Source organism: Corvus cornix, chromosome 5 (assembly GCF_000738735.6).
Source record: "Corvus cornix cornix isolate S_Up_H32 chromosome 5, ASM73873v5, whole genome shotgun sequence".
In the NCBI taxonomy this organism is placed as follows: domain Eukaryota; kingdom Metazoa; phylum Chordata; class Aves; order Passeriformes; family Corvidae; genus Corvus; species Corvus cornix.
In genome coordinates this window covers 2,528,610-2,537,008 of record NC_046335.1, presented here as the reverse complement: position 1 = coordinate 2,537,008, position 8,399 = coordinate 2,528,610, and the positions used below count along the sequence as shown (strand labels likewise).

Below are 8,399 nucleotides of genomic sequence, written 5' to 3'. Positions count from 1 at the left end.
CACCAGAGAATTCCAAAATGGTTTGGGTTGGAAAGAACTTTAAAAACCATTTAGTTTCATCCCCCTGCCATGGGCAGGGACACCTTCCACAGGCTGCTCCAAGCCCCGTCCAGCCTGGCCTTGGACACTTCCAGGGATCCAGGGGCAGCCACAGCTTCTCTGGGCACCCTGTGCCAGGGCCTCCCCACCCTCACAGCTGAGAATTCCTCTCCAATATCTAAACTAAATCTCCTCTTGTGAAACCCCCGTGGTTTGGAGCGGGGCTGTCCCAATCCCTGCCCTTTGTCACTGTGGTCCAGCTGGGCAGGAACAGCCCCCCCAGCTCCCGGGACAGGGGTTTCCTGTTGGAAATGCAAAATGGCACAAATCCTCTGAAAGATGAGAAGAGCCAAAACATGCACAGATGTTTTATCTTCCCACCTTTCCATCTCGCTCCTGCTGTGCTGAGCTGGAAATCCAAATGAGGAACATCCATACTTTGAATCTTAAAATGCCAATTTCCTGCCCTGATGTCTTTCCAGGATGTTTATTACTGCAGGATTTGTCAGAAATTTTCACATTCATAATTACTTTTAAGTGACCGATACTGAAGTTTAAAAATAACTTCTGTACTTTCAGCTTTGCCAGAAGCACTTTCAGTATGGAAATTTAAGTAAGACTAATTTGAAAAGGGACAGACCACTTCCAAAACAAACTCCACTTTCTAGGACAAGAGGGAGGGGTTTTAAACTAAAAGAGGCGAGATTTAGATTGGATATTGGGAAGGAATTCCTGGCTGGGAGGGTGGGGAGGCCCTGGCACAGGGTGCCCAGAGAAGCTGTGGCTGTCCCTGGATCCCTGGCAGTGTCCAAGGCCAGGCTGGACAGGGCTTGGAGCAGCCTGGGACAGTGGAAGGTGTCCCTGCCCATGGCAGGGGGTGGGACTGGATGGGCTTTAAGGTCCCTTCCAAGCCAAACCATTCTGGAATTCTATGATTCTCTGATTCCAGTTGCTTCCTTACAGCTGTTTGTTCCAGCAATCCCACCACGACATTCCACCATTATTTTCCCAAATAGTTTCACAGCTTCCGGGCTCTGTGCTTTGGACAAGGTGAGATCCTGTTGGAAAAGCAATCCTTGAAGATCTGGGATGTGGCACTGGTGTGCAGCCCTGAGTGCTCTGCAGGGAGGGCTCACACTGAGACAGCAGCTGAATATTCTATTTCCAAAGCCTGTTCCGATGGGACGGTTCTGTCTCTTGGCAAACTCCTTGGGAATTCTCCTTTATGCCTTCCAGGCTGCCCCTCCTCGCATGCAACTGAGTGGGGGGGGTTTACTCTCATCTAAAACTGGAGTATTAAAAACCAGCAGGAGGTAGGGAGGGAGGTGAGGCTGCTTTGTGGTGGCTGCAGGAAAGGGAAGAGGGCAGAAATGTTCTTTGCAGCGCTGCGTGTTCCGCTGTCACGGATCCACCTTCGCGCTGGCGACACCACATCTGCCTGGGGACGGGAGGAGGGGGAGACAGCCTGGGCAGGAGAGGAGCTGATTAAATCAAGGAGAAGTTTGGCAGCGCTGGGGAACAGCCTGATGTGGATCAGCCTGATGTGGATCAGCCAGCACGTGTGCAACACATGTTGGAGCTTGATGTTCCCAGGCGGAGCCGTGGGCGCGCGTGGATGGCGGGGAGCAGGATGGGAGCCACGGACCTTCCTCCCACGAGGGGCTCAGTGCTGCCCACAGCACCCTGTTATTCATGGAATTCCAGAATGGTTTGGCTTGGAAGGGACCTTACAGCCCATCCCATTCCAACCCCCTGCCATGGGTGACACCTTCCACTAGCCCAGGCTGCTCCAAGCCCCGTCCAGCCTGGCCTTGGACACTTCCAGGGATCCAGGGGCAGCCACAGCTTCTCTGGGCACCCTGTGCCAGGGCCTCCCCACCCTCACAGGGAAGGATTTTTTCCTAATATCTAATCTAAACTACTCTCTTCTTGTTCAAAACCATCAACCTTTGTGTGCCCAATTATTCTTCAGGATTCTGCTCACTCGGATGCCCTTTGTGTGAGGAATGTTGTGCCTGGGATGTCTGGGAAATGCCTGAGGGAATTTTGAAGAGATCTCTCTTCTGGATGCTGTGCAGAGCCAGGAGTTGGACTCGATGATCCTTGTGAGTCCTTTCCAGCTCAGGATATTCTGTGACTCTGTGATTAGTTGAACTTGGCCTTTTATTTGTTTACTTTTCGGAACTCACCCAAATCGTGGCTATCTCAAGGCTTGTCCTGGTAGGATTTAACCGCTCCAGCGACCACACTCAGCCCAGGGACAGTCCTGAAAGGCAGCTCATGTCCTGTGTGCTTAGATGGGATCTCCCAGAGCTGGAGCAGGGAGCCCACAGCACAGTCTGTGTCCAGGGAACTGCTGGTCTCTGCTCCTGGGGAACAAGGGACAGGGTAAGTTGCACCAGGGGAGCTTTAAATTGGATATTAGGGAAAATTTCTTCATGGAAAGGGTTGTCCAGCCCTGGCACAGCTGCCCAGGGCAGTGGTGGAGTCCCCATCCCTGGAGGGATTTAAAAGCCGTGTGGATGTGGCACTTGGGGACATAGGGCAATGGTGGCCTTGGCAGTGCTGGGGGAATGGCTGGACTCCATGATCTCAGAGGACTTTTCCAACCCCAATGATTCCATGATTCCATGACTGAGCCTGTCCCAGCCCTGATGCACCATCTCCAGCCCATTTTCAGTGGGCAGCCTCTAAGGAGCAGCAGATTCCTGTCCCAAAGCCACCAAAACCCGGGCACTGATGGATGGCTTGAGTCAGGAGGGGCTGATGTGGCAGCTCCCACCCAGCATCTCCAGGCTGCTTTCTAGGGATTATCCACTTTCCTTCCCAAGTCCTGGGGCTCCCTGAGAGTAACAGCTTTGACATCTGCAGCCACAGAGCCTTGGGAAAAAACCCCAAAAGTTGAGGTTTCACTGCTTCTTCCTGCAGTGAATTTCGATTCTGAGCAGCCTCAGCCAGTTGACAGTGCCTGGGAATGCCTGGGAATGCCTGGGAATGCCTGGGAATGCCAATGCCGAGCCCTGCAATGCGTCCCCAAAGAAAAGCAGAGTTCATATGGATTTTGCAGCAAACGTTTTGCCAATTTCTAGTCCTCCCTCATAATCCTGATGGCATTCTTGGCCTCCTTGGGTTCAGGATTTATGGGGACACGTTCCCAGCCTCCTGGGGGAAGCAGGAGCTCTGGCTGCAAGCTGTTCCTGGGTAAGGATCAGGCTGCTCCTGGGTTTATCCTGTGCTCTCAGGAGAAGCTGTGTGTGGAATCTGAGCTGGGATGGATTTATTTTGTGCATCAGTTACATCTGCAGCGCTCACTTGCTACTCCACAGCCAAAGCTGTGTTTGAATCAGGCCTTTTAAAGCCTAAAACCTGCTGCAAAAATTTCCCCCTCTCCAAACAATTCAGTTAGTTAACCAGCAAACTCAGCTCTGGCGGGCTCTCCCTGTGGATACCCCATCCTGAACGAGATTTTTCCTTAGATTTGGATGAAATGCAATGATTGAGTCATGATTTTTTTCCCTGGCTCGGCTGCCAGAGCAGGGAATGTTGTTCACAATACTGGCTGTTGCCATATGCTTTTTTCATCAAGTTAAAGGGTGCAACTTTCTTTTTTGCTTCCCCCTCCACTGACTCACTCCCCAAATATGTTTCTGGTTAGGATGCCTTGTGACTTCTTCCTGACATAAGGTTTTCTAGTCTGCAGGCAGCTTTGGGAAATGCCTGTGTGAGCTCTAAAACATCCCAGCTCCCGGGAGGAGAGTCCTGGAGAGAAGGAGCAGCAAGATGCTTACCTGGGGTTTGGGTGCTTGCAGTCTTTGGGAGCTCTCCTGCTCCAGAAATGGTTTTCCAGAAGCCTGGAAGTCCCACTGGGATGCCCTTTGTGTGAGGAATGTTGTGCCTGGGATGTCTGGGAAATGCCTGAGGGAATTTTGAAGAGATCTCTCTTCTGGATGCTGTGCAGAGCCAGGAGTTGGACTGGATGATCCTAGTGAGTTCCTTCCAGCTCAGGATATTCTGTGACTCTGTGATTAGGTGAACTTGGCCTTTTATCTGTTTACTTTCAGGAATGCTGTGAGGGAGATGCTGCCTGTGAAGGACCTTGGAGGGACAGACAGACAGACAGGTCCCTCCTGGAATTCCTTTAAGCCCTTGCCCTCAGACCACCTTTTGCTGACCCCCAGACCTTCACCACTGATGCCAAATTCCCTTGGAAAAGGTGAGTGAGGAGCCATCCCAATGCTCCCAACATCCCAGTGGGCAGCTCCCAGCACGTGGCCAAGGGAAGGAAAAAACTCCCTGGGAAAAGCAGGCTACAAATCATTCCAGTGGCACTTCCTGAACCTGACCCTGCACCTGTGAGCATGGGACTGGCTGGCTGAGCACCAGTGTCCCCCACACTTGTGGATGTGCACCCCATCCTCGCTTCCCAAAGTCCTCACAGCCCAGGAGATGCCAGAGGCCGGGAAGAAAATCCTGTCTCTCTTCCAGCTTCAGGAACTGAGATGCTGAGAGTTAAGTGGCTGGCCCGAAGCCAGAGTGCCTGGAAACGAGCCCAACTCTTCCCTGTATTAGCTGGGATTTGACCCTGCAGCATTCCTTGCCCTGCTGGAAATGTCACCCGCGATCCCTGGAGCAGCTATCCTGCAAAGAACATCTCCTGCTTCTTTTTCGCCCCTGGAATTGCTTTTCCTCACAGGACAACCCCCATCTGTTTGATCTTGTGGGATGCAGGAGGGCAGGAACACGCCAGCCTCTCTCTTGTAGCACTTCTCCTTTCCTACAGCCTTGCCTGGAAAGTTGACTCCAGGTTTCTCCACACTGGGAATGTTCCAGAGAAAGTTATTCCAGCTGAGTGACGCTCCAGCAGCGCGGCCCTGGATGTTGGGTTGGTGGCAGGAGACACATAAGGACACAGCAGGGTGGCCCCGCCTGATCCTGGCACCTCTCCCAGGGAAAAGAAATGGGGATTCTCATTCTCCCTGCACCTCCTCGGAGCATGGGAGCTGCTCTTCCCTCCCTCTGCCACCTGGGATGTCACCTGCCACGACCACAAGCAGTTTGGGTACGGAGGGTGGCAGCTGTGGTGTCACCTGTCAAAGCCACCTGAGATGCCAGTGCTGCTCCCAGGATTTGGGTTCTCCTAAGGAGGGGCTCGTTCTGTTGGACAGCAGCTCCCACCTTTGCACTGGGGTCTCTTCCAGGAAGGACAGGTCATTTATAACCAGCCCTCCCCATGGTGACCTCGCCTTGGAGATCCAGGAGCGAATCCTGTAGATGCTGCCTAATTTCCATGTGATTTGATGGAACTTTGGAGTTTTTTACTGTGGGATTTTTTCCTTATTCTTTCCAGTGCTGCTATCACGGTTTTTTCTTGTCCTGGCTCTGTTACCATCCGGTGCCATCAATTGGGAGATGGAGGAGGAGGAGGCAGAGGTGTTTCCTCGCAAGGAACAAATGTTGGAATAACCCATCCTTGCTCAGCTGGCAGCATCTCCAGTGCCCCAAACACACTGGGGAGCTGGAAGCAGAGCCTGGCCACTGCACAGCCCTGCAGGGAAGGACAGGGGACCGGAGGCTGGGAAAAAACACCCTGGCAGCACAACCTCATGGCTTTTTCCTTTAAGAAAAAAATAATCCGGATGTGTCAGGGTTTGTCAGATGGGGATGGGGATTCCCTAAAGCAGCCAGCCCTTGCTGCAGAGAGTTTTGGGAGCCAAGCAAGGTGGTAAATCCCCAACTGTTCATCATTTGACATCCCAAGATGGGAGAGCAGCAGGAGCCTGGGTTGGGATCCCAAACCTGTCCAGTGCCCCCCGTCCATCCCTGAGAAGGTGGCACTGAACTTCCCGCTTGTTCCTTCAGTTCCTGCTCCCCAGGGCTCTCACTTGCAGATCCCAGCTGAAGGCATGACACCCATGATGGGGAATAACCTGATAGGATGGTGATGGATTCACACTGCCAGAGGGCAGCGTTAGATGGGATATTGGGAAGGAATCCCTGGCTGGGAGGGTGGGGAGGCCCTGGCACAGGGTGCCCAGAGAAGCTGTGGCTGCTCCTGGATCCCTGGAAGTGTCCAAGGCCAAGTTGGATGGGGCTTGGAGCAACCTGGGATAGTGGGAGGTGTCACCCATGGCAGGTGTGGAACAAGATGGGATTTAAGGTCCCTTCCAACCCAAACCACTCCAGGATCCTAAAATTCCACGATCTCTGCCTTGGTGACCCCTTCTCACCTGAACCAATTCCCCCTTCCATGCCAGTCTCCTTCCCAAGAGCTTCCTGATGGCCTGTTAAGCCACTTCAGAGCATTGACCTGATTCTCTCCTTGTCTCCAGGATGTTTCCTATCCTGCTGCCACGGGCCTTGGCTTCTCCTCCCACCCTCCCACGGCTGCACGGCCGCGTCCTGCAGCGCATTCCTCCGCATCGGAATCTCCGCCTTGCTATCTAAGGAGTTGAAGGATATTTCCAACCCAGCCCTGCCAGAAAATGCTGGCATCCACCTCCATCTCCCGTCCTCCCGTGCACACATCCAGCTCCTCGAGCACTCTGATTCTCTGCCATGTTTAAACAACCATCACTGACAGGCAGCTCTCGATCCAGCAGGTTATTTTTTTTCCTGGCTGGAGGTGGATTTTTCCCCCTTTTCCAAGCCCCAGCTGGTTCCTGCAGTTTCCTCTCCTAGTGACTGGGTTGGACTCCTCCTGCTGAGTGTTTGTGCTGAGATTTACCTGCAAGTGGGACTGGAGCAAGGCTGTGCCTGGCGTTAACTTCAACCCCACCTTTGCAGAGAATCACAGCATGGTTTAGAAGGGACCTGAAAGATCACCTGGTTCCAACCCTGCTGCCATGGACAGGGCTGCTCCATGAAGCTGGAATGAAGCTGTTGCAGCTCCAGCATCCTCCAGCTCAAGCAATGAGCTGCCAAATGTTTTTTCTGGCCAGAGAAGGTGGGAGAGCCCCTCTGGCACAGACTGGGCACAGCAACCACCCGGGATTCCTTTTTCTGGCTCAGCTTTAAAACCCTCTGATGGTGGGGTCACTCCTTCATTCCCTCACATCCAAACAGTCTCCCCAAAGAGCCAGGTCCTTCTCCAGGTGATTTGTCCATTGTTTTTTTGCCCATCCCTTGTGGAAAGGCAGAACAGGGCATTTCCTCCCTCTTCCATCCCTCCCTCCCTAGATAAACCCTCTTATCTACCTGAAGATGTTATCATCATTCTTTCTTTCTCTAGGGTAAACAGCCTGAATTCTTTCAACCTTTCCTCATCTGTCACTCTCCGGTCCCACCAGGACCTGCTAAGGAACTGGGACTGGGGGTCCCCAGTGGGGCCCTCCGTGAGCCCACCTGACCCTATTCTGCAGGGAATGTGGGGCTGCACCAGCAGCACCACAGGACCCTCGGCTGCAGACACCGTGTGTCTTCCAGAAGCTCCCAAATCACCCCCATTTCACAGGATTTGGGGGATTCCCAACATGATTGCCCACTCCTGGCCAGCTGAGAGCCCACCTCCCCTTCCTCCGGGAGCTGCCGATCGCTTCAGAGCGCTCTGCTCAGAGACGAAGTTCATCCCACCCAGTGATTCAATAACATCGATCTTATTCAACCACTCTGCCCTGCTCTGGCTCTGTTTTTCCAGCACTAACTGCATTACCATCCCGCTCACATCCGATCTTTCCGGGGAAGGCTGGAGCTGGAAAAGCACAAAGCCATCCAGCTGTCTGGCCATCATCCGTCTGCAGCTTCCCCCGGCACAACAGGTTCCCAAACGTGCTGCAGCTTCTCCGGGCATCTCAGGTGTCTGAGGGGCAAATAAAAGGTATCAACCCCTTCCACTGATGGATTTGTTTTCTGTTTATGTTCCCCAAATCCCTTTTTTCAGTGCAGAACACTTCTCTGAGAGCCGAAGTGATCCATGGCGGAGAGATGTGGATGTGACGGGGAAATCTGAGCCCGGTGACCATCAGAGCACAACCCCCCTGTTTCCCTGCACCCTCCTGGTGTTAATTTCCCTTCAAAAGGAAGCAATTTGGGGTTGTTTTTTAACCAATCCTGCACACAGGGGCAGTTGTGCTTTTCCACGAAGCGAATCCCACCAGCTATCCTGGGCAGTGTGATCCCAGCTCCAGTCGGGATCTGCATCCTCAGGGGTTCTAAGTCACTGCCTTGTGTCCAGTCTGGATTTCTCCATGTGGAAAATGGGAGAAAATTGCCATGATTCCCATGGCTGCAGCCATTTGTAGCAGGACATGAACGGGGAATTTGGGTGACCTGTGCTCACACACACCCACAACACAGCAAGAAGAGTCAGGACATAGAATCCCAAAATCCCAGAACGGTTTGGGCTGGAAGGGACCTTGAAGACC

The 8,399-nt window shown here is 53.0% G+C and overlaps 1 long non-coding RNA gene across 1 annotated transcript; it reads left to right on the top strand.

The window, feature by feature from the left end:
- Nucleotides 1-3,810: 3,810 nt before the first annotated feature.
- LOC120410004 lies at nucleotides 3,811-7,872 on the top strand. The gene is made up of 2 exons (XR_005601900.1): nucleotides 3,811-4,252; nucleotides 6,369-7,872. It is a non-coding gene; the product is annotated as an uncharacterized LOC120410004 (long non-coding RNA).
- The last annotated feature ends 527 nt before the right edge of the window (nucleotides 7,873-8,399 follow it).